Here is a 24,765-nt window from a genome sequence, read left to right on the forward strand (position 1 = left end):
ACTAGGTCATTTGCTGTAGTTGTTCCTCAGTGAGCTCCTCCTCCTTGAGTTCCATTTCAACACTCTCCTCACGCTATTGTTGTCGGCAGGCCATTTGAGTTCACCTACGAGAATTCCCAGAGTCCAGGGCTTGCATAGCTTTGGTTGCTTCTTCCTCTGCCTCTTAGATATTGTCCACCTTCCTCTGCCTCTTATTAGGCTGTGGTGGTGCTTGTTCCTCTGCTTTTGGGACACTATGAGCCTTCCTCTGGCTCTTTTTGGGCTGTGGGGGTGCCTGTTCCTCTGCTTCTTAGAGAATGGTTTCCTGCCTCTAGCTCTTTCTACAATGGGGTAGTTCTACCCGCTTTGATTTAACTCGGGCCATCTGCTACAATTAGAAAAAAATTACACATGCGTTTCATCAAACACCATAAATTCTTGAAGAAAAAAGGGGAGATCATAGACAGCCTCACCGTGCCAAGGTGAGAAGGCGATCTCGACCAGCTTGCTCGCTAGAGGAGTGGTGCACTGATAGATGGCGGTGCAATAGATTGCCGCAGCACAGTAGATCCCCATGGCGTGGAAGGATCTAGGCAAGAGGTTTTGATGTGCGAGGGGGAAGGGGGTGGGTGGAGGGAAGAGGGGGGAGGTGGGAGGTGGCGCAAGGTGGGTGGCACTAGAGGGTGCGAACGACAACAGAAACAACGCGCAAAAGAGGGAAAGATGGATACTAATTAGAGAATGCCTTTAGTAGCAGACTATCCCATGTGTTGTTTAATTGCATCATGGACACATAAATGCTGTTAAGAGTAGCCATCCATCGAAATGTAGGGAGTCCACTAAAACTTGGGGGATTAATATTGGTGATCCGATGGTTAATACACATTAGTGTATTACTCCATATGTATCATCACCATTCGTCATATAAAATTCGGTCTCTGCTCACAAGATGCCAGACGGCACGGTGATCTGTCTGCATGAAAATTTCATTTTGAGCGAAAATGAAATCCCCGCGCCCAGCACTGCCGCCAACACAAACCAAAAATTAGATCTCTCTCTTTTGCCCTCATGGAAAATTGGTTTACCATGCCATCAATTTTAGACAAGGATATTTGCAGTATTGTGATGGCCACAAAAAAGTGCAAGGAGTCATCGTCTCTGCCTCCATCTCCATTCTCCAGCCAGACCAACCGCACCATCTCTCTTCCTGCTCCAAAGCCTAGCCCCCTCTTCCACCCCACTTTGAACCCTAGCTAGGCGCATTGGCACAGTAGCTTGACTCTCGCTCCACTCTCTAGCTGCACCCTCTCTCATACCTTTCGGACCCTAGCTAGAGCCAGAGCTAGATCTGGATCCGATCCCCTTCATCGATAGTAGGTCCACTTGATCTATTGCAAGCTGCCAAGTTTGCCTCAGAGGCATGTGTAGTAGTCAGGTCTCAAGTACCAATTTTCCCACACTGGATACATTATAAGCAACAGATCAAACTTCTCAATGGATTTGTGGCCAAGCTATCTGTAAGTATGTATATCCTCTATTGACATTCAACTCTGCCTTGAGCAACTTAGTAATGGATTTAATTTGCATTCACACTTATATAGTTGAGGCTGGCCATTGATGATAATGATGAAGCAACAACAGAAGCATGCATGAGTGTATTACAGGTTCAAGCAATCTTACTTCAACGGCATCCTCATTGATGAAATCAGAAAGACCTCTCCTATGTCTTACATGAATGACACATAGTGGTGTGCACTTGTCCACATATGGTTAAGTTCCGAGAACAAGGGTGTGTGTGTGTGTGAACTCATTTATTTCTTGTCTAGTCTTTATATGGTCTACTTGTTCTGTAGTCTAACACAATTGTGGTTATAGGCAGTCTCAAAGTAGAACAAGTGAAACCATGCAAAAATCAAGTGCCACCAGGTTATAGGATCTCGCTCCTATATTGCCCACATGTAAGCATATGTAAGTGATGGTTCTGTTACTCTTTTTATATCAAATATGCAATGCTTTTTGTGTCAATAGGAAGACATGTGCAATTTTAATAGAAGGACAAAAATAGAAAGGATGCTGGACATGATCAAGAAGTGCTCGTTGAAGAACATGATCAACCTCATGAAGATGTTGATGTAGTGAGAATCTTCAACAACTTCCATACCAGTAGCAACACGGGACTGAGTCATGCTACAAGAGAAGCAGTGGTAAGTACCTTCATTTGCTTTCCATGAAATCTGCTGAAGCCATTGGCATAAAAGAAGGAAAAGTAGGAGCCTAAAGTGGCACTATCATTTTGAAGTTGTAATATTACAACAATTAATATGTTACCTATGCATTATGCTTATGAATCTCTATCAATAGTAGGCTAAGGAAGACCTATGCATTACTTGTACTAAAATAATCTCTTGGTTCTGCAATTTAAGTCCTCTTCCTAATGTTTACTCCTTGGTTTTCGCAGGAAGCTATGGAAACTATACGAGCAGAGCCTGTTGCAGATGTTGTTTTGAAGGTCCTCTCCTAGTCTAGCCGCAACACCTTTTCTTTGAAGAATGTTGGTATTAGGACAAGCTACTCCAGACTTCAGGAATGGCTTGCTCCTCATCAGTAAAGTTTAGCCATCCTCGACGAACAAGTGGATCTACTAAAGAGGAAGGTAGAAAACACTGATAGGGAGTTTGAGAAGTTCAAGAAACAACAATAGAAGGAGTACAATAAGCTCCATGAGCATATCATGCTCTTAAATGCTGGTAACTCTCAGTCTTGTTAATGCAGTGAACATGTGGTTTGTTTGATGTTTTGATGTGAAATTTTGGTGGCTTGATATGTGAACTCTGTCAGTGGTTTGTTACTGAGCTGAACTGCTGTTATTTGATTCAGGTTCAATATAATTATACATGTAGTCATTTTGTGCAGTAGTGTAGATCTAAAATTATTTTCTCTGATGTAATGATTGGTGTGAATGTGGTAGATTTAGCACAAGCACGTTGTTAAATAAGAATCTGACACGTGGACAAACCAGTTAATGACACATGTAACAACCATGACATGGCATGTGGGACAATACAAACAAAATACATGGTACACATCCATCCTACCACATGGTCGAATTAGAAAAAGAAACATGGGTAGCTCAGGGCATGACATGTGGCCTAATAAAATACTAATACACGGATGTACAGTATCAAAACATGTGGGGTATTGTGGTCACGCCATGTGGACCAATAAAAATATGACACTTGGTCCAATGAAGAAGTGACATGAACTACAACACGACACGTGTGCCAATAGAAACTGACATGTGAAACAATAGGGTCCCGACACATGGACCAGTAAGAACCTAAAACGTGCAAGAACTAGAGATGGCTGCATTCTGCAATAAGAAGGTGACACATACTCGAACCATCTCCAATGGAACTGGCTATAGCATGTACACGTGGAAAGCATCTCCAATGGAAGCACCCGCCAGCGTGGCTGCCCCTTGCCACACATGCTGAAGCAGTTCTATGTTGATCAATTTTTGTCATAGATCAATCCAATTCTATGACAATTTTAGAATGATGCGACTTCTATGATGAACCATTTTGTGTCATAAATTTATCATAAAACTGAAATTATGATGAATTTTGCTCCTTTAGTGATGAAAGCTGATTGTCATAGAAGTAGATATTCCTAGTAGTTTAAGGGCATCCCCAATGGTTCACAAATAGCTAGTATAGGAAGAATTCCATTGGCTATCAAGGAGAGAGATCAAATAGCTATTATCAAATTTGATCGGCCCGGACGCTTGGATTGGACTGCACTATTGTGACTGCTTGGATTGGACCACACTATATACTTCACAGCAAGCATACAGAAGGTTTGCCCTATGTATACATAAAGCCTGGCCTCGCTCCCATTGTTTGATTCCACCTTGCATTGCGCAAAAAACCCTCACCTCACTTTGCAAAGTCCTAAACTACGCCTCCCAGTCGCTTGCCACTAAGGCCATGCCCATGAAGAGCTACTTGAGGAAGGTTCATTCGGCTCCGGTCCCTGCTTCTTCCAGTGTACTAGTTCTCCCCACTTCAAAGGAGGCGAGACCGATGGTGCGCCCTACTTCGGTGTCGGTGGAGGTAGCGTCAACATCCAGTCATGGGAGACCAGCGTTCCCATCGTGCTCCTGCCTACCGTCTCCTACACTGCCATTGCTCTCCCCGTCTCCTTCGACGACGACGCTGGCGCCAGTGGCACTGGTGGTTCCCTCACCACCGCCACTCTCGGCGCATTCCACTTCACTGTCGTCGTAGGCTACGTGGCCTCCTCTATTCTTGCTGGCCCACATCATGAGTGGGTCTCATGCATCCTCATGCTCCCGCTCGCTGTCCACCGAGGACATGTTCGAGAGCTCTCTGGGCTGCATTATGATGGACTCAGAGGACGATCATCGGCCTAAGTACGCAACTCCCATCCCCAAGAGTGTTGGTATTTCTTAACACACACAGAAAGATTCTGCAAGCGCATAGAATTACCATTGTAACTTTCACCCAGAAGTATTCAGGGTATCATATTTCTACAGGGAATAGAGGTACTTCTTCTAGCTAATCCGTCCAAGGACAACATAAGGGGTAAAGTTGGAAAGGGTAGAGATGGACTCCTATGGCTTTTGGGTCTTATGGAAAGATAAACTCTACTTTCACTTGTTTACTTCGTGCACTGGGTTGCAACTGGTCTGCCAGTTGATGCCGGTCTATAGCTCTACACTGTACCCAAACATGGGGAGAGGGATGGATGGGGCTATCACTACCAGCCTCCTACCCCTCAACCATAGGATATGAGGCAAACAAAGGTAGCCTCTAGCCTAGACACCACGTCTATGCTATTGACTACTACTCTAGCATTGCGTAGGGTTATCCGTCTTCATCAGGGCCTTCTACTAGAGTATTCATCATAGGGACGAACAATGAACCCGCAAACAAGTAAGAGTAAAGCTTAACTAATCAAAAGACTATTCCATAAGAAACCCGAACACGTACTTAGCGAATATTCCATCGAGGTACAAGTGTTCGCCGAGGTACAAGTTCAGGAAGACACCAACAAGTCTAGCTCTTCTCCGTACTCTCCCTCACATCTCTCCCAAACCAAGTCTACTAGCTAGCTAGGGTCAGCCCCTTCGAATGATGCTCTTGTGGAGTAGCTCTTTCTTCATGGATGTTGTTGTCCTAGTGTGAGGAGAAGGAGCCTCCTTTTATAGGTGGAGAGGAGGGAATATGCTTGCTCCCTACATGGAAGGTACCAAACCAACCCTAAACTACCATCTAGGTACATTGAACCTAGCAAGCACCTATGTAACCGTTATTGCAAAGGCGGCATCTACCAACCGTCCAAAGCTTGGTCTAATCAGGGCTAGTGGGGGGTGTGGCCGCACCATGGTTGGGCTGGATAAAGCCCATTTTTGGTGGGTGAACTTCTATGATCGTTTGGACTTGGCCAAAGATGGTTTCACTCGGAGTTAAGTTGGTTATGTTGGAATTTGGCCTTGTTCTCCACTCCTTCGGGCCCTATTTCTCCTGGTAAGTGGGCTATCTCCCCTTGGGCTCATATCGAATGTCTATAATGTTGCATTTCTTGTATACTTTAGGCTCTTTTTCTATGTAATCCCAACATGTCATCCTGCAAATAAATAATCACCAAAGCTCATGGAACTGATTAGTTATAAGTCCTAATTCTAAGTTTGGTGTTTGTTTTAGCAGTTTTTATATAAATGTTGGCGGTGAAAAATGTGAGTTAAGGACCACCAATAAACTCCCCCACACTTAGTCCTTTACTCATCCTCGAGCAAATTTTAAGGACTAAGATGGGTCATCTCCTTGATAGGATATCTGCATACAAGTTATTTGAATCTTCACCAGAACCTGTGACTTTGGAGTGTCTATCACATTATCTTGGGTAATTGAATAATGGAACAACATGGATTCAAATCCCCTTGCATCAATTAGTTTAGAAACTTGGGTTTTCATTTGATTTTGAAAATGTAACCATAGCTTGATTCTCTCGGATCACTCGTACATGTGTTTGGTTCCTCACCAAGGCATATCATAGTGTTGCCTTCTTTCTTTCCTACTTCTAAAAATCTTATTTGGATCTTTGGGTAGGGAAAGATACGAAGGCATACTTACTCTGCATATTTTGTTAAGTCAAATCTTGAATCCAAGGAGAAAAGATGTCATACCCTTTGATCAAGAAGTGCAAGTGTGTGGATAAAACAATTCTAAATCTATACTCACTACTAGAAATCTCCACTTCTATGATGAAAATCTTAATGACGGATCCAAAACCATCATAGAAGATCGCTTTTTATGATGAATATTTCTATTTTGTCATAGATCAGTGGTGACGATCCTACAACCCTCCTTTTCTATGATGAAATTAGGCATCATCACAAAAATCATCACAGAAGAGCGCAGGGTTTCATCATAGATCACTTGTGCGACTCATCTATGACGATCTCCTTGAAAACTGTGACGAACAGGGATTTGTCATTGAACTAATTACCCATCTATGATGAAAAATATTTGATCTGTAACGAATGGCTTCATCATAGATCTCCACACGGTACTTTCTCCATCCGATGTGTACCTGTGGGACCTATAGTTACTCATCCGTGATGCTTGCAATTTGTCATAAAAGTCTCCACTTGATCCTTTCTCCATGCGATGTGTACCTGTGGGACCCATCTCCATCCGACGTGTACCTATGGGACCTGTATTTACTCATCTATGACGCTTGCAATTCAGCATAAAAGTCTCTATTCGGTCCTTTCTCCATCCGACATGTACCTGCGGGACCCTTTAGCATCTGACCTATGGGACCCGACGGCTTACGTGTCACGTGTACCTATGGGGCCATTCTACATCTCCATCTGACTTGTGGGACATGATGGCTTGCATGTCATGTGTACCTATGGGACCATCCGACTCATGTGTCACATGTACCTATGGGACCTTTCTCCATCTCCATCCAACCTGTGGGACCCGACGTCTTGCGTGTCACTTGTACCATTTGTGCCACCTGGGTCTAATAAATTCAAAAAAACCTCAATGCCTGGGAGTCAAACCCGAGACCCAGAGGAAAGAATGCACGGCTAGATGCCTGGTTGTATTGGCATATCTTTGGAGTCTTTATAGTATTATATTCTCTATGTGGATGACCTACAAGTTGACCTAAATTAGATATTTCCCCTTCAAGTGGAAACAAATCTGTGTCCGTTAGACTAGCGACGGCGGCGGAGGATCCCTGGTGTGCTATGGTGGCTCCAACGTCCTTTTGGAGGCTAGGCGGTGGGGCTTGCTGGTGGAGCATGGTGGCATTGGCGTCCATGTTTGTTGTGTGCCACGACAGATTTGATAGATCTGATCCGTAGGTATCCTTTCTTGCCTTTTCTTGTTCGCTTCACTATTTTGGTCCTTGCTTGAACATGAGGTATACAAGAAATATTCTAGCGTTGGAGATCTGGTTAGGCCAATGATATGATGATGAAAAGAACTAGGATGTGGCACTGGCTAGTTTTCTGCTAATGTCTTGGTTTTCTGCATATGTTCAGTTTTGTTACTGTAAATGCCTGTGTGCAACTAGGCCTATTAATTGTCAAGTGCTTGCTTGATTATACCTATCTGTCTAGGCAAAGAAACATGCCCATTGCTTCTGCCTTCAAAACTATTGTAATTATTGTCCTCTTAATCTTTGTCTACGTCCTAAGCTCTGAGCTCGTGTACTGATTGTAAGTGTGATGGATAGACTTGATTTAGCTAGAATGGTAATGGTTATAGGTCCATTAACTTCACTGTTGGACTTTGGTATGAGTTGTGGACTTCATTGTTCGATTATTTTCCTCTTCAGTGATCTCATTACTGAGCAAACTCTCATCCTACTGCACATAGACAAAATGGAGGAGGCCCCCAAGAAGAGGAATGCACTGGCTAGCCTCACGGACGTTACCGTTGTTGAGATCCTCTCCCACCTCCACACCCGCTCCTTGTTCTGCTACAAATGTGTCTGTCGCTCCTTGAACTGCCTCATCAAGGAGTACAACAACCATAAGGTGCTGCCTCGAACTCTAGCAGGCTTCTTCTACGACACCGGCTGGGGCTATTGATTCTACACCAGAGTCACCGGTGAACACCCCTCCTTGTCCTTCTTGCCCTTCACCTTAGCTAATGTAGTTATCTTAGATATCTACAACGACCTCATCCTATGCTGGTGCTGAGGGGCTGACACATCATACTGCTATTCATCTACAATCTAACAACTAAGGAGTTCAAGAAACTACCGCCTAGCATCCATTCTGTTGGTGAGGCTCGATTGGGGTTTGATCTGAAAGCCTCCTCGCACTTCCATGTGATTGGATATATACAAGAGTCGCCGTTTGATCGGTGTAGGGGTGTGGACATCTACTCATCTCAAACTACAGCATGGATCTGTAAGGAATCTAAATGGGGCAGGAATACTTGTGTGATAATTGAGAGATCAGAAGAGAGATCATAAAAAATGGTGTATCTTAACGGTTGTCTACACATTATGGGGTACTCAGGGTTTTACCCTTAGATACTTGCTGTGGATATGGAGGGAGAGACATGGAAGAAAATTCCTTGCCTACGTCATTCTAAAGGTTCGATCCATCAAGCTCAGGGTCACTTGTTTGTGGTCATGATATGCCCAAGCTCAACATCTGGATCCTTGAAGACTATGGTACTAATAAATGGACATTGAAGCATACTGTTAGCACTCTAGACATGTTTGTAGTGACTAACATTGAATTTGGTTAGTGGGATGTTGATCAGTACTACTCAACAGTTCACCTAGAATGGAATTTGCTTCTCTTTGTTGGGGTTGGAGAGGAAAATGACATCGTCACATATAACATGGATAGCAGAAAAGTTCATGTCATTGCTATAGGTTATAGTGCGTTTTTCAGACGGTATGTCCTACCACAAAACATCTGTAGACCTTGCTATCTTCCGTATGTTCCCTTGTTCTCGGAGTTAGTGTCATTAGCAGAGGAGTAAGTAAAGTTCCATGATGCATCTCTCTGTCATGACATGTTTAAATGAATCAATGTTATTTGATTGTCTATGCATATGTTCAGTGTTGTTACTATAAATGCCTGTGTGCAACTAGGCCTATTAATTGTGAAGTGCTTGCTTGATTATACCTATCTGTCTAGGCAAACAAATAGGCCCATTACTTCTGCCTTCAAAACTGTTGTAATTGTCGTCCTCTTAATCTTTGTCTGTCTCCTATGGAAGAAGCTCTAAGCTCATGTACTGATTGTAAGTGTGATAGATAGACTTGATTTAGCTAGAATTTTAATGGTTATAGCTCCATTTACTGCTACTCTAGTTTGAGTTATATATATCTATGTGGTGCTACTCTAAATTTGTTTGAGGTCGTACCATGAGAATTGTTAATGGTTGTTAAAGTTGCATTTTGGTATGAGTTGTGGACTTCACTAATGGATCTTTATTTGATTATTTTCCTCTTCAGTGATCTCATTACTGACCATGCACACAGACAAAATGTAGGAGGCCCCCAACAAGAGGAACGCACTAGCTAGTCTCACGGAGGATGCCATTGTTGAGATCCTCCACTGCCTCCCTGCCCGCTCCTTGTTCTGCTGCAAATGTGTCTATCGCTCTTGGAACTACCTCATCTCGGACTACAATAACCATAAGGTGTTGCCTCAACTATGGCTGGGTTCTTCTATGACATCGACCAAGGCCATTGATGCTACACCAGAGTCACTAGTGAACACCCTTCCTTGTCCTTCTTGCCCTTCACCTTAGCCAATGTAGCTATCTTAGATATCTGCAATGGCCTCATCTTATGCTGGTGCCAAGGGGCTGATAGATCATACTGTTATGTCATCTGCAATTTGGCAACCAAGGAGTTCAAGGAACTGCCACCTAGCATCCATCCTGTTGGTGAGGCTCGATTGGGGTTCGATCCAATAGCCTCCTTGCACTTCCATGTGATTGAATATATAGAAAAGGAGCAGGAGATGAGTGCAAGGGTGTGGACATCTACTCATCTAAAACTATAGCATGGATCTATAAGGAATCTAAATAGGGACCAAATACTTGTGTGACAATTGAGAGATCAGAAGAAATGAGATCATCAGAAATTGTGCATCTTAACGGTTGTCTGCATATTATGGGGGTACTCGGGGGTTTACCCTTAGATACTTGCTGTGGATATGGAGGGAGAGACATGGAGGAAAATTCCTTGCCCGCGTGGTTCTTCACCCTCCATCCATCAACCTCTGGGTCACTTGTATGTACTGTTCATGGTCACAATATGTCCAAACTTTCAATCTAGATGCTTAAAGACTATGGTACTAATAAATGGACATTGAAGTATACTATCAGCATTCTGAAGGTGTTTGGATAGACTAACATTGAATTTAGTTATTACTCGTACTACGATGTTAATGAGTACTACTCAATGGTTCACCTAGAATAGAATTTGCTTCTCTTTATGGGGGTTGGGGTGGAAATGACATCGTCACATATAACATGAACAACAGAAAAGTTCATGTCATCCCTACATGTTACAATCAGTTTTTGAAATGTGGCATCCTACCACAAATCAACGGTAGACCTTACTATCTTTCCCTATGTTCCCTTGTTCTCAGAGTTGGAGTCATTAGCAGAGAAGTAAATAAAGTTCCATGATGTATCTCTCAGTCATGACATGTTTAAATGGATTGATGTTGTTTGATTGTCTATGGATATGTTAGTTTCATCTTGGATGGATGTTGTCATTAGTTTGTAACAACTTTAACTTGTTTGTAATGTAAGCTAAGGTCTGTGCAGTGTGTCAGACACGTTCAAACCAGTAACATGTCAACACCAATGGCTCCTCTTTGTTCCAATAAAAATAAAAAACACCAATGGCTCCTCTGTAGTAGTGATATATTAACTGTCGCAATCTCTTCCGCAACTCCGCTTGTTTTCCTTCCTTCCCCGAGCCCTCCCATTCTCACTATAGATCTAAAATCACCAGGAACATGCGGTTGCCTTCTCCAAACCTACTTCACTCTTAGCCATCACCATGGTGAAGGGTGAATCTTCTATGAAGCGCGCACGGGAGGAGGATGATGGCATGCCCGTGGTGAAGGAGGATGACGCCGTGCCTATGGTGAATCAAGATGAAGCTTTGGTGGATCCCTTTGGAGATAGAGACAATTGGGATGTTGGCATCATGAGTAAGGCTTTTCTTGAAGATTAGCCATGTGCTACAGAACACCGGTCTAGGTACCCTCAACCCACCTTAGGAGAAAAAGGTGAGCAGTTACGTCATCATTTTTCATCAACTCACCGGTGTCCTAGAAGAACTGCTAGCCTACCTAAACAAGAATTGCATGGACAACGTGTTGTACATCCTCACCTACTACCAGAGCCGGATAGATGGATTTGACACTAGCATCATGATGCATGGAATCAACACCGCCCACAACACTGAGAAGCACTGGTGCAACCTAGTTTGTGCCGATGCTGAGCAGGTGGCCAAACACATCACCACTGATGAGGACGACAATGACATTGATACCAGTAAGGAAAATGGACCCTAGGCCCATTTACTTTGGATTTTGGTGTTTGATGACCAACACAACCAAATTGGACTAATGAATTCGCAAGTAATTGTTTTGTAGTTCAATAGGGTACAAGACGTAACTTGGATGAAGGTGACATGATAATCCCATGATCAACACCATAAGCAAGACCCTAGAAGCACAAGAGAAGACCCAAGATATCAAGCAATGTCCAAGCACAAAGATGGGAACCAAGCCAGATGCAAGATCACGAAGAAACGAGCTTGACAGAGGTGACCAAACGCGGCCCTATGAGGACCGGATGCGTCCAATCAGTTGCTCGGCAACGACAGGCATCAGCAGCAGCAACTAGACTCTGAGTGAGGCAGTGATAGGATGCACAGACTTCACTGTTCATCATCGCGGCAACAACTTAGTGAGGATGGGACGCAGTAGCTGTGGACAACCAGACACGCCAGGCAGTGGCGTTCGATCGAGTCCAGAGAGGTTCTAGAACGGCGAAACATCAACTAGACGCGTCAGATGGTAAGCGACTAGACTCGCCAGAGAGTCCGATCAATAGTGAGCACCAACGGTTGGCTTCAACAGTCGAGACGATCGGACACGTCTGATTAGGACGACCTGCGCGTCCGGTCAATGGTAGAAAGCTGGGTTTCGTCCCCAACGGCTACTTTCTCCATGGGACTTATAAATAGACCCCCAACATGCCATTTGAGGAGTGGAGAGCTGAGGAAACATACCAAGAGTGTTGATACACCATTTTAGTGATCTCCACTTGCATAGTGCTTAGTGATTCATTAGGTCATTAGCGTAGGTGCTTTGCGAAGTGCTTAGGTTGATTAGACCACTGCTTATGCGCTTGCTCTAGGTTTAGGCCTAGTGTTTCATGAGGTTTGCACACCTGTTATCACTCAGTGCTTGCACGTACCATTGTTGTACATCAAAGGGGCTTGTAGTCTTGCGAGATCACACCAACCACATTTATGGTGTGTCCGCCACCGTGTACCGAAGGAAACAAGGCCCGTGGTGGTTCAGCCGGAAGCTTGATAGTGGTCCGAGAGAGGGTTGCCGGTAGGCACACCGAAGACCCACTTGCGCGTGGGGAAGGCCCAGGGCTATCCACGGAGTTACCCGATCAAGAGCTTGGCCCTTGCGAGGGGCTCCAACGAGGACTAGGAGGAAGCTTGAGCGCTTCTCGATACCTTGGTAAAAATACCGAAGTCGTCGATGGGAGTTTGCACCTCTACCTCATCTTTACCTTCTGCATTTACATTGCTACCTTGGTTGTGTGCTTTACTTCCCTAGCTTAGTTGATAGACTAGTTGATAGGATTGGAACCTAGGTTGCATTAGTCTTTTGTAGTAGAGATAGCAACACACCTAGCAAAACCATAGTTGCATATTTAGATAGATTACTTTCCTGCATATGTTTTGACTAGGTGAAATTAGAGGCCTTAGTTAGAAATAGAATTTTAAGTTGCCTAATTCACCCCCCCTCTTAGGCATCATGGTCCCTTACAAGTGGTATCAGAGATGGTTGGCTCAATTTGGACCTTTGGCTTCACTGTCGTTGAGACGACGCTATTTAGAGTGGTTGGGATGGATACCACTAGGCCTCCGCACTTTGACGGCACTAACTTTCCCTACTATAAAGCTAGAATGGCTTGTCACCTTGAGGTAATAGATTTGGTTGTTTGGAGGGTCACTCGTGATGGGATGAAACCCATTAAGAATCCCGATAAACCCACAAAGAGTGAAGAAAAAGAAATTCATTTCAATGCTAGAGCTAAAAATTGCTTATTTGAATCTTTTAGCATGGATGTGTTTAACCAATTGTTCACTTTAAATATGGCACATGAAATTTGGTTAAAACTCCAAGAGCTCCATGACGGCACAACTAATGTCTATGAGCAAAAACATTGTCTAGCTAAACAAAATTATGATTCCTTTAAAATGAATGATGATGAGCTTGTTCGTGATATGTATTCTCCTTTGAATCTAATTATTAATGAGCTCCATTCAATGAGATTAATGAAGCTAGATGATGCGGACATCATGAGGAAGATCATCTCCATGCTACCACAAAAGAAATATGCAAGCATCATCACCATCCTTCACAACATGGAGGACTTGAGCACCATGACCCAGCCATAGTCATTGGCAAGATAGTGGAATTTGAAATGTCATGGAAGATGGGTCAAGAAGAAGCCTTGTCATCAAGCAAAGGCAAAGCTCTTGCATGTAGTGAGAAAAAGAAGATGATGGGCAAGCAAGTTGAGACAAGCTCAAGCTCAATCTCCTCAAGTGAAGAAGAAGAAGAAGAAGAAGAAGAAGAAGAAGAAGAAGAAGAAGAAGAAGAAGAAGATGATGATGATGATGATGATGATGATGACGACGACGAAGATTCAAGTGATGATTATCAATCTTCCCCCTCCACCTCCGACCTTGATGAAGAATCAATCAAACTTATCAACAAGGTGGAGAAGATGATCCAAAGGCTCAATGTCAAGGGTGTGCCCATCCAAATTCAAGATTTCATCTTCACCAATCAAAGAAATGAGCAAAGAAAGAAAGGATGCTATGGATGTGATGAGTTGGGGCACTTTGTGGAAGTTTGTCCAAACAAGCCCATACCCAAGACAAAGAAGAAGGCATGCAAGGACAAAGCCCTCACATCAATAAGGTCATGGGATAATTCTTCAAGTGAAGAAGAAGACCATCACAAGGGGTGAGGCCACAAGCACTCATCATCATGCTCTTCTCGTGCATGCCTTATGGCACGAGGTAACGAAAGCTCATCCTCTAGTGAGAGTGATAGTGATGATGAAATGCCTTCTCTTAATGAACTTGTGCAAGAAAATCTTAAATATGCTAAGGCTTGCACTAGCCAACAAAAGAAGCTAAAAATGTTGCAAGAAAAGCTAGATAGTTCATAAGAAGCATATAAAACCTTGCTTGAACAATATGAGACATTTGCTAATCTCAATATTGAACGATCTACTAAAATTGAGCAACTTGAGGCTAGTGCAACAACAAATGCATGCACAATCAATGATGAGCAACTTGTAAAGAAAAATGAAAAATTAAAAGAAAAGTTATCTAGCTCACAAGATGCTTATAAAAGTTTGCTTGCTAAAATAGAAACCATGTACAAACATTGTGATGAGCTAACTAATAAAGTTGCTAATCTTGAAGCCGTCGGTACAACCCTCACCAAGGCACCTAAAAAGAAAAGTTCTATCTTTGACATGCCTAAAAAGGATGCTTTCACTTCTTGCAATGATTTATGTTTAGACTCACCCTTGTGCAACCAAGTTTGTGTTGAGAAAGTTGCTGTAGATACATGCACACAAGAGGTCGCAATGGAGAATGAGCAACTCAAGCAAGAAGTGGCTCGCCTTACCAAGGACATGACTCAAGTAAAAGGCAAAATGGAGCAAGCCCAACATCATCAAGATAACACCATTAAGGGAGTGAAGAAGCTTGATGAAGGATAAACCGTGGTTTGCTACATGTGCCACAAGGAAGGCCACAAGTCCTATGAGTGCAAGGTGAAGAATAGGGAGGAGCTAAGAAGAAACAGAAAAACAAAAAGGAACCAAGCAAGCTCTCCAACACCTACACCTACAAGGTGGACAAAAAGGCCTCCACACCATATCTCTTGAAGAAGAAGAAAAATGACAAGGTGGTGGCCATCAAGGTGAACAAGCAAGCCAACAATGGGGCCAAACGTATTTGGGTGCCAAAGGAGATCATTTCCAACATGAAGAGCACCAAGAAGGTTTGGATCCCTAAAGGGAAGTGAAAAGTCCAATGGACTTTGGGGAATTTGGAGACTTGGCAAAGTATGGGTGCATTTCATGGGCTGCATCATTATGAACAAGGTAATTGCCAAGTGGGTTAGTGAATACTATGGACCCAAATTCCCCTTCCCATGTTATGTAACTAGATTTAATTTCTTGCAATTTCAATTAGCATCTAGTTCCTTTTCATGCCTAGGTTTGCATTTGCATGTTTAATCTTGTCTTGCATACACTAGGTCTATCTTATGGTAGGCTTGCTCGATTTCACTCTTAACCCTTGGAGCAAACCTACATGGTTTAAATTGTTTAGGAGCATGGCACATAGCTTGTTTTACAATTGTTCATCTAATATGTGCCAAAGTCCAAATTGTAGATAATTTCTCCTAAATATCACTTTTGAAAATGATTCTCACATTCATGTGATGTCATCTTTCAAGTGGTATTTTTTATTCTAAAATCAATGTGCATTCTCCTACAAGCATTCCATACTTGTGTGCACAAATCTAGTGGGAGGTTACTCTACAAGTTGGATGCTTTGAGACTAACACATTTTCAAGCTTATCATGTGTGTAGTAGTTAAGCATCATACTTCAAATATCCACCACCTATTGTAAGTGGTATAAATCAAATTGGTTTCCACATGTGGTATTTCTAAATAGATATCATCATGTTGATTTCACTTTGGTATTTATATGCTTTCTCCATGCATTATATAGATTAAACTCCCTTGAGCATTAATTTGCCAATTATGCATAAACTATATTCTTCATCATATGTATGCATATATTTAGGGGGAGCTTAGTCTATGTAATGTGAGAGTCAAATTTTGTGACCTATTCCACTCCACATACAAAGGATCACAAAGTTTGACCCTCCCTTGTGCTACTAATGTCTTCCTTTTCGGTGTTTGATTCCAAAGGGGGAGAATTTGTAGGACCCAAAGCAAGCCCAATCATAAAAATTTATAAGTGGTAATGGTACGAGAAAGGGAGGATAGTGGATTATGGAGTTATGGGGAGGCTTAAATCCATAATGCCACATGGGGACATTTGCATGGGCAAGATAAGTTTCCAAAGATGTTTACATGTGGTATCTTTTAGCATCATATAACCTTGCCCTTTGCATTGCATCCTAGCAAGTAAATAGTTTTTAAATTCCAAAATTTTTATTATTTGCTTGCTTTGGTCGTGTTGTCATCAATCACCAAAAAGGGGGAGATTGTAAGGAAAATGGACCCTAGGCCCATTTATTTTGGATTTTGGTGGTTGATGACCAACACAACCAAATTGGACTAATGAATTTGCAAGTAATTGTTTTGTAGTTCAATAGGGTGCAAGACGTGACTTGGATGAAGGTGACATGATGATCCCACAATCAACACCATAAGCAAGGCCCTAGAAGCACAAGAGAAGACCCAAGATATCAAGCATAGTCCAAGCAAGAAGATGGGAACCAAGTTGGACGCAAGATCATGAAGAAACGAGCTTGGCAGAGGTGACCAGACACAGCCCTATGAGGACCGGACGTGTCTAATTAGTTGCTTGGCAATAGCAGGCATCAGCAGCAGCGACCAGACTCTGAGCAAGGTAGTGACCGGACACATGGACTTCACTGTTCATCGTCATGGCAACAACTCAGTGAGGATCAGACACAGCAGCTGTGGACGACCGAATGCACCAGGCAGTGGTGTTCGATCGAGTCCAAAGAGGTTCTAGAATGGCGAAACATCACCTAGACACATCAGATGGTAAGCGACTAGACTTGCCAGGGAGTCCAATCAATTGTGAGCACCAACAATCGGCTTCAATGGTCGGGACGACCGGACGTGTCCGATCAGGATGACCTACACGTCCGGTCAATGGCAGAAAGCTAGGTTTCGTCCCCAACGGCTACTTTCTCCATGGGGCTTATAAATAGACCCCCAACCAGCCATTTGAGGAGTGGAGAGCTAAGGAAACATACCAAGGGTGTTGATACACCATTTTAGTGATCTCCACTTGCATATTGCTTAGTGATTCATTAGGTTATTAGCGTAGGTGCTTTTGCGAAGTGCTTAGGTTGATTAAACCACCGCTTATGCGCTTGCTATAGGTTTAGGCCTAGTGTTTTAGTGAGGTTTGCACACCTCTTATCACTCAGTGCTTGCACACACCATTGTTGTACATCAGAGGGGCTTGTAGTCTTGTGAGATCACACCAACCACGTTTATGGTGTGGCCGCCACCGTGTACCGAAGGGAACAAGGCATGTGGCGGTTTGACCGGAAGCTTGATAGTGAAGATGGCGGGGAGCGGTCTAGGAGAGGCCTACTAGAAGGCACACCGGAGACCCACTTGTGCGTGGGGAAGGACCGGGGCTATCCATGGAGTTACCCAACTGGGAGCTTGGCCCTTGCGAGGGATTCCTAGCAAGGGTCTCTAACGAGGACTAGGGGGAAGCTTGAGCACTTCTTGATACCTCGGTAAAAATACCAGAGTCATCAACGGGAGTTTACACCTCTACCTCATCTTTACCTTCCGCATTTACATTGCTACCTTAGTTGTGTGCTTTACTTCCCTAGCTTAGTTGATAGGCTAGTTGATAGGATTGGAACCTAGGTTGCATCACTCTTTTGTGGTAGAGATAGCAACACACCTAGCAAAACCATAGTTGCACATTTAGATAGATTACTTTCCTGCATAGGTTTTGACTAGGTGAAATTAGAGGCCTTAGTTAGAAGTAAAATTTTAAGTTGCCTAATTCACCCCCCTCTTAGGCGTCATTGTCCCTTACAATACCAATGAGGAGGATGAGCTCGAGGATAGTGATACCGATGATGAGTAGAGGAGTAAATAAAGTTCCATTTGATGTATCTCACGTTGCATTTGATGTATCTACCTTATGTTGGGAGTACAGAGGGAGTACATGTTGTTACTCTTTCCTTATGTTGTTACTCTTCCTTATGTATCTTCCCTTGCATTTTATGTCGAACGCGTTTAAATGTACGGAGGTTTTGATTTATGAAGTCTTATTTGCATGTCTGTGTTTACTTTATTGTTCAACTTTGTATTAATTAGGTCGGTTAAACTCTCTTGAGCATGGTGTAGATCAGGTCCTTTGGTCGTTTGGTAGCCGGTTTCTAGCTATTGTTGGTTGGTTTTGCCTGTAGGTTTCTTTCTAGTTCTCTTTCTGATATGTAGTTATGGTAAATATGCATAACATAATTCATCTAATCAAGTCTCGCATCGATGTAATGCCTAATGGAGGAGCCACATAGCTATTCAAATTTTACAGCACGCGTAAGAAAGTCTGAGCATCGTAAATCTGACCAGGCCAGACACATCTCACATTATATAAGGAAACCTATTTCGTACAAATACATTCATTGAATTCCTAAAGAAACAAATAAAATTCAGAATCTTTGAGGGAAGGGAGATGCTCCTCCCATATAGACCTTACGTGGTTGCCGAGAGTGAAGTGAATGTGTAGGAAAGCTGGATACAAGAAGTGCATCTTAGAAGAAGAGCTTTTGACCACCATGACACGCTTGAGACTTGAAAGTCTGGTGCGGCTGTGAAGAAGACTCACAACAGTCGAGGGGCAGTAAGGTAGTCAGCTAGCTAGAGATGGTTATACAATGGGAGTGAGGCTAGGCTTTGTACACATAGGGATGCTAGGGCTAGAATAGGCTTCTGACATGACCGCACGAGGTTCATCATTTCTAGTATCTGAGTAGTGAATATTTTAGATGGTCAGACCTTCTGTCATTTGGCGAAGTATACAATGCACTCCAATCCAAGCAGTCATAGGCTCACAGCAGCCGAGGGGCAGCAGCTAGCTAGAGATGGCTACATGGTTTCATATGTTTTGATCGACTGCACTCCCTAGACTATGGTTGATGCTACCGCTTTATTAGGCGCCTATGGGTTTTAGAAAAAGTCCATATTATTAGGCATACCGTAGAAACAAGGCTGCAATGAACTCCTAATGGAAGCCAAGCTTGTCTCTAGTTTGTTCCAATTAAAGGTTGCATGCATACATGCATGGAAGCCAGGGAGATGGCTCCAATAGAGGCTTGGACGTGATATTTTAATCAATGCAATTTCATAATCTTCCTCCGTTCCTTGGTATCTGAAATTTCATCCCATGCACCTAACAAACTGGCCTAGAGGTAGTATGAACAAATGAACTCAATTTGCTATGACTTTCAAATGTAAAAATGACACTATATACTATCCTACGAGATGAAATATACAGCGGACAGACTTTCTTATGTGTGCAGTAAAAAATGTGAACAGAAAAAACATCCAGATCAGAAAGAGTACAAGAAAACTCTGTATTTCCACTAATCTGATCGTCTCGTTTGCCAGGTCGCTCGCCGACCCGGTAATCTGAACCATGTCATTGTTGGAATTCCCATGCTAGTTCATAGAGGGTATTTAAAACTCCTACTGTAACCCCTGCTCGGTCGCCTCCCCCTCCTCCTTAATCAATGTAAGTCGATCGCGCCACACCACCTCTCTAGCGCTCCGTCTCACCATCATCCACACGCCGTAGCTCCATCCACACACATGCCGTAGCTCCATCCACACCACCGCGCAAGCCCTCAGCTGGCCTTCTCGTGCTCTGCATCGCACGACATTGACGCCGGCAATCATGGCGGCGAGGCAGCACCCCACGTTGTGTTTGCTGGCGCTCCCTAACGAGCTAGCCATTAAGATCGCTGGCCACCCCGCTTCAACCTCGGAGCAGCCCATGGATGACCTCCGTAGCCTATGGGTGACCTGCTTGTCCATGTGCCACATCTACGACAACCCCGCCGTCGGTCAGCACATGGCACTAGACCAGTGCAAACACTGGCTAGGGTGGGATGATGTCTGCAACTACTACGCCCTGCTTTCTAGCTTGACCCAACTCGGTAACCTAAAGGCTTGCTTCCTCACCGTGATACCAATGGTATTTGAGGAAACCCATAAGCCCTGGCCATGCCTCGATGATCTTGCCCATGCTGCTGATGGGGGTCACAATTTCGTGGCCTATCTGGTCACCATATTGCTCTATAGGCACAATGGCGATGCCCGTGATGATGACACTACAAGGCGGTACGTGAGATGGGTCGAGGGCAAGGAAGAATCATAGGCGGCAGTGATGGGCGGTTGCGGTGGACCAACAAGTAGGTGGTTATGCAACAAGGGGTTTGTGTTATGCCATTGCAAGGCGGCCGCCGAGGTGATCCATGAAATGAGGTGGGCCTAGGGCAAGTTGTTGCTGCCGCCCACTACAATACATAACCCTTCCTTCCCATTCGTCCGCATCACCGCAAGGCCCCCCTATGCATGGAAGATCGCCGTGCACCTGTGCTGGCGGCGGCAGCGACAACTTGCCCTAGGTCCACCTTGTTTTGTGGATCACCTCGTCGACCGCCTCATGGTGGCACAACACACACCCCAAGCCCACGATTCTTCCTCATCCTCGACCCATCTCATGCACCGCCTTGCAGTGTCGTTGTCGCCAGCACCGCCATTGTGCCTATAGAGCAATATGGTGACCAGATAGGCCGCCAGATTATGTCCGCCATCAGTAACACATGTGAGATCATTGAGGCATGGCTGGGGGCTACACTTTTCCATGAATACGGTTTGTATCCCAGTGAGGAAGCAAGCCTCTGGGTTGCCAACTTGGGTCAGGTTAGCAAGGAGGGCGTAGTAGTTGATGGGGTTAGCCCCTGTCCTCCCACGTCTGACCTGATCCAGTGCCAGACATTGACCGATGGTGGGGTCACTGTAGATGTAGCTCATAGATGAGCAGGTCACCCATAGGCTACGATGGTCATCCATGGGCTGATCTAAGGTCACAGCAGTGTGGCCAGTGATCTCAATTTGCACGTCGGTAGACAGTGTCGTTAGTGACATGATTGTTGGCATGGATGGAGCTATGGTGTGTGGATGGTGGCAAGCCAAGGGCTAGAGAGGTGGAGTAGCACGACGTGCATTGATTGAGGGGGAGGTGGCTGAGCGGTGGTTACTGTAGGAGTTCTCTAAATACCCTCTACGAACTGGTGTGGGAACTCACAATGGTGACATGGTTCAGATTATGGGGTGGGTAGGCGACCGAGTGCGTTGAGTGTACACTGTTTCCAATCCTAGGAGTCAAAATGTGAAACGGAGGATGCCAACCAACCACAAAGCCTCCATCGTCATGTCCTGTGGGAGAGCAACCATTTGGCTCTCCTCTTTAACCATCATCGCATCCTGTGGGAGAGCAACCGTTCGACTCTCCTCTTTAAAATGACCAGTAGGCTATAGAGAGCACCACCGACTAGGGGATTCTCTCATACATACATACTAGTACACATCACATCCCCTCCTCCGATCCCTACTCACCGGCGGTGCGTAGAACGAGCAATGGGGCACTGGTCATCCAACAAGTATTCCACCGACTACTAAGACTTGGACGGTGAGGAGGTTAATCAACTGATGCCAAGCCCCAAGCGCGAGGAAGAGCCCACCGACGATAAGGAGGAGGAGGCACCATAGGTGGTAGACGAGAAGGAGGAGGAGGAGGAGGCGCCAGCGGAGGGGGTGGACAACATCACCGAGACCATTCCACTAGGGTTCGGCCCCATGCCATGCAACAAGAAGCGTAGGCTCAACCCTCCATCCCCCAACACGATTGTGGAGGACGAGGATGACTGCTCGTCGAAGTAGGACGACAAGGAGGGCAGCGACAACGGCGACGGCAGGGGCAGCGGTGTCAATCAGTAGGTTTAGTTAATTAGTACAGTAGCAGTAGGTCTAGTACTAACTAGTAGTAGAACAATGGCGGGTGGGTTGTAGTGCACTTTTGGTCTATTTCGAATGGCCTCATGTACCCAGATAAATATTAGAAATTAGGAATCAATATAATGACAGTTTTAACTATTTTTAGTGCTTTTCATGTAGTTTGGAATGTGCTTTCGATGAGGGCGCATAGGTAATGTCTTTCTTTGAACAGTGAACAACATTGCGATGAAATGGACAAACTGATATAAACACTAAACAAACACTGAATAAACAAGCGCACTATCAATTATAGATTGAGATACATCCGCATTATTGACATCTAGATATATACCACAATTAACTAAGTTCAAACCATCGCTTAACTCATCTTTTTGCCCTTCCGCTTCTGCACCATTTTTTGCATGTCTGGCCTATGGCAAAACAAGGGGGGCGGACTGTCCTTTGGTTGTTGATTTTGCATGTCCAAGATAAAAGAGCTGGCCGGACACCTAATAATGGTCTAGCCTCGTTTAATACAGCATGGCCAGACTGTGCTTTGGTGGCATAAAAGATTAGGCACCTATTCCTAGGTTGGTTTTGCAGAGCTAGGCATGGCTACATGCATAATAAGAGGAGAGCAGTGCTACTAGAAACATAACATAACATCAACCGGACTTCATATATATATGTGGAGTACAACAACGATACGAGTTCAGACTACATAACCATGCCTTCATCGACCATAATAAGAGGAGAAACGTGCCACACTAGTCATACAACTAATACATAAACATACTATTTACAACTATAGATGATTAACATGACTTCATAGTAGTAATGAGCACCAGGCAGCATACTCGTCCTAACTACAAATATTTACATGACTTGATACTACTAATTAATTCAATGAGCGGTGCCATCCCACTGCTCTAAGCAAGTCATGCAACAAGAGTACCAACAGGCATGATCAAAATCCAACGCCTGCAAGGTAAACCTGCCTAGGTTGAAACCATCAAACCTCTTCGCCACGTCAAACTAGAGGATCACTTCACCCGCTCCCGCCATGGGGCACTAGGAGCCGATCCGGTGAAGGCAAGCTAAACCGTGATGGGGCGGTGGACGGTCCTCGGACATGTCCTCGATGGACGGTGAGTGGGAATGTGATGTTGTAGGAGACCTGCTCCTGCCTTGGGGCATTGGGAGTGGATCCGACAATGGCGAGCTCAACAACGATGGTGCCACCGACGACGATGAGGTCGACCACACCGGGAGCAGCGGTAGCGAGCGAACCATCGGTGCCGGTGGCATCAACGTCATTGTTATGGGTGAGGGGGAGACCAATGCCAACCTAGGAGACAGCGTGCGGGACCACGATGGGTCTGCGATGACGATGAGGTGGACCGCACTGGGAGCAGCAGTGGCAAGCGAACCACTAGTGCCGGTAGCATCAACGTCGTTGTTGTGGGCGACTGTGAGACAAATGGCAGCCTAGGAGATGGCGTGCAGGAGTGTGATGGGTACCAGCAGTCAAGAAGGGTACAAACAGGCATCAAAGTGGGGTGTGCTAGTGCATTGGAAGAAGCGTGGACCGGAGCCCAGCCACGGTTCCTCAAGGAGGACCTGGAGCGCTTCATGGGGACGGCCTTCATGGGAACCGATGGAGAGGCGGAGGTGGGGACTTTGCAAGGCAGTGCGAGGCTAGGGCTTTTGGCAGTGCAAGGGGGAGTGACGCCATGCTTTGTACACATAGGGATGTCAGGGCTAGAATAGGCTTCTGACATGACCGCATGACGTTCATCATTACTAGTACTACCCGAGTAGTGAATATTTTAGATGGTTGGACCTGCTGTCCTTCATGGTACAATTACAATCCGACAAAGCTTACTTGTTGAACTACTTTTGACATTGAAGCTTCCTTTCTAATGTCAATCAACAACTCAAAATCATAATCTGAAATATATTGTTTGATACCTTTCAAATTGTTTTCGACTCGCGATGGCACAAATTGACTTGTAGAACACCTTGACTGCTCAAACATTGTTGATATGAGAGGGCAAAAGCAAGGCACAAAGGGGTGCAAGGAGTCTTCTCTAGGGCATCTAAAGGATTATCTAACGGAAAAACATTGACCATGTTGCTAATCTTGGCATCAATTACAACACGACCTTCTAATATGAGGGATGATTGGAGTCAACAGAGAAATCATAGATTCTATACACCTTGGTTTTCAGTTCATATCTAACAAACTGCTGCTCTATTGTGCACGAATTTTGGTAAGCTTGTAGACCCAAGAGTCCACTAAATATTGACCAAAATTCAACTCAAACGGACACTATTTGACTATCCAAACAAATCATCTACCAAAACTGCTCTGTTCTGAAATTTTAGTGACCCAAACAAACAATACATCTCACAAATCTAATGCTTTACTCAACCAATCCTCAAACCAACTTAAGACATTGGAGTACCCTAAGCGAGGAATGAGCTCGCCATGTTTTGTGACAATCCAACCATGTTTGAGCCTCTGTTCACCGGCTTAAAGATAACCGGTTTAGTGCCATGAAATCTGGAGAGATTTCATGTTCTTCTTTTTCTTTGCTTCACACATTGGGGAGTGTGTTCTGCACTCTCTAACTCTCTTATAGAAGTAGCAGTAGC

Source organism: Miscanthus floridulus, chromosome 14 (genome assembly GCF_019320115.1).
Source record: "Miscanthus floridulus cultivar M001 chromosome 14, ASM1932011v1, whole genome shotgun sequence".
NCBI lineage: Eukaryota > Viridiplantae > Streptophyta > Magnoliopsida > Poales > Poaceae > Miscanthus > Miscanthus floridulus.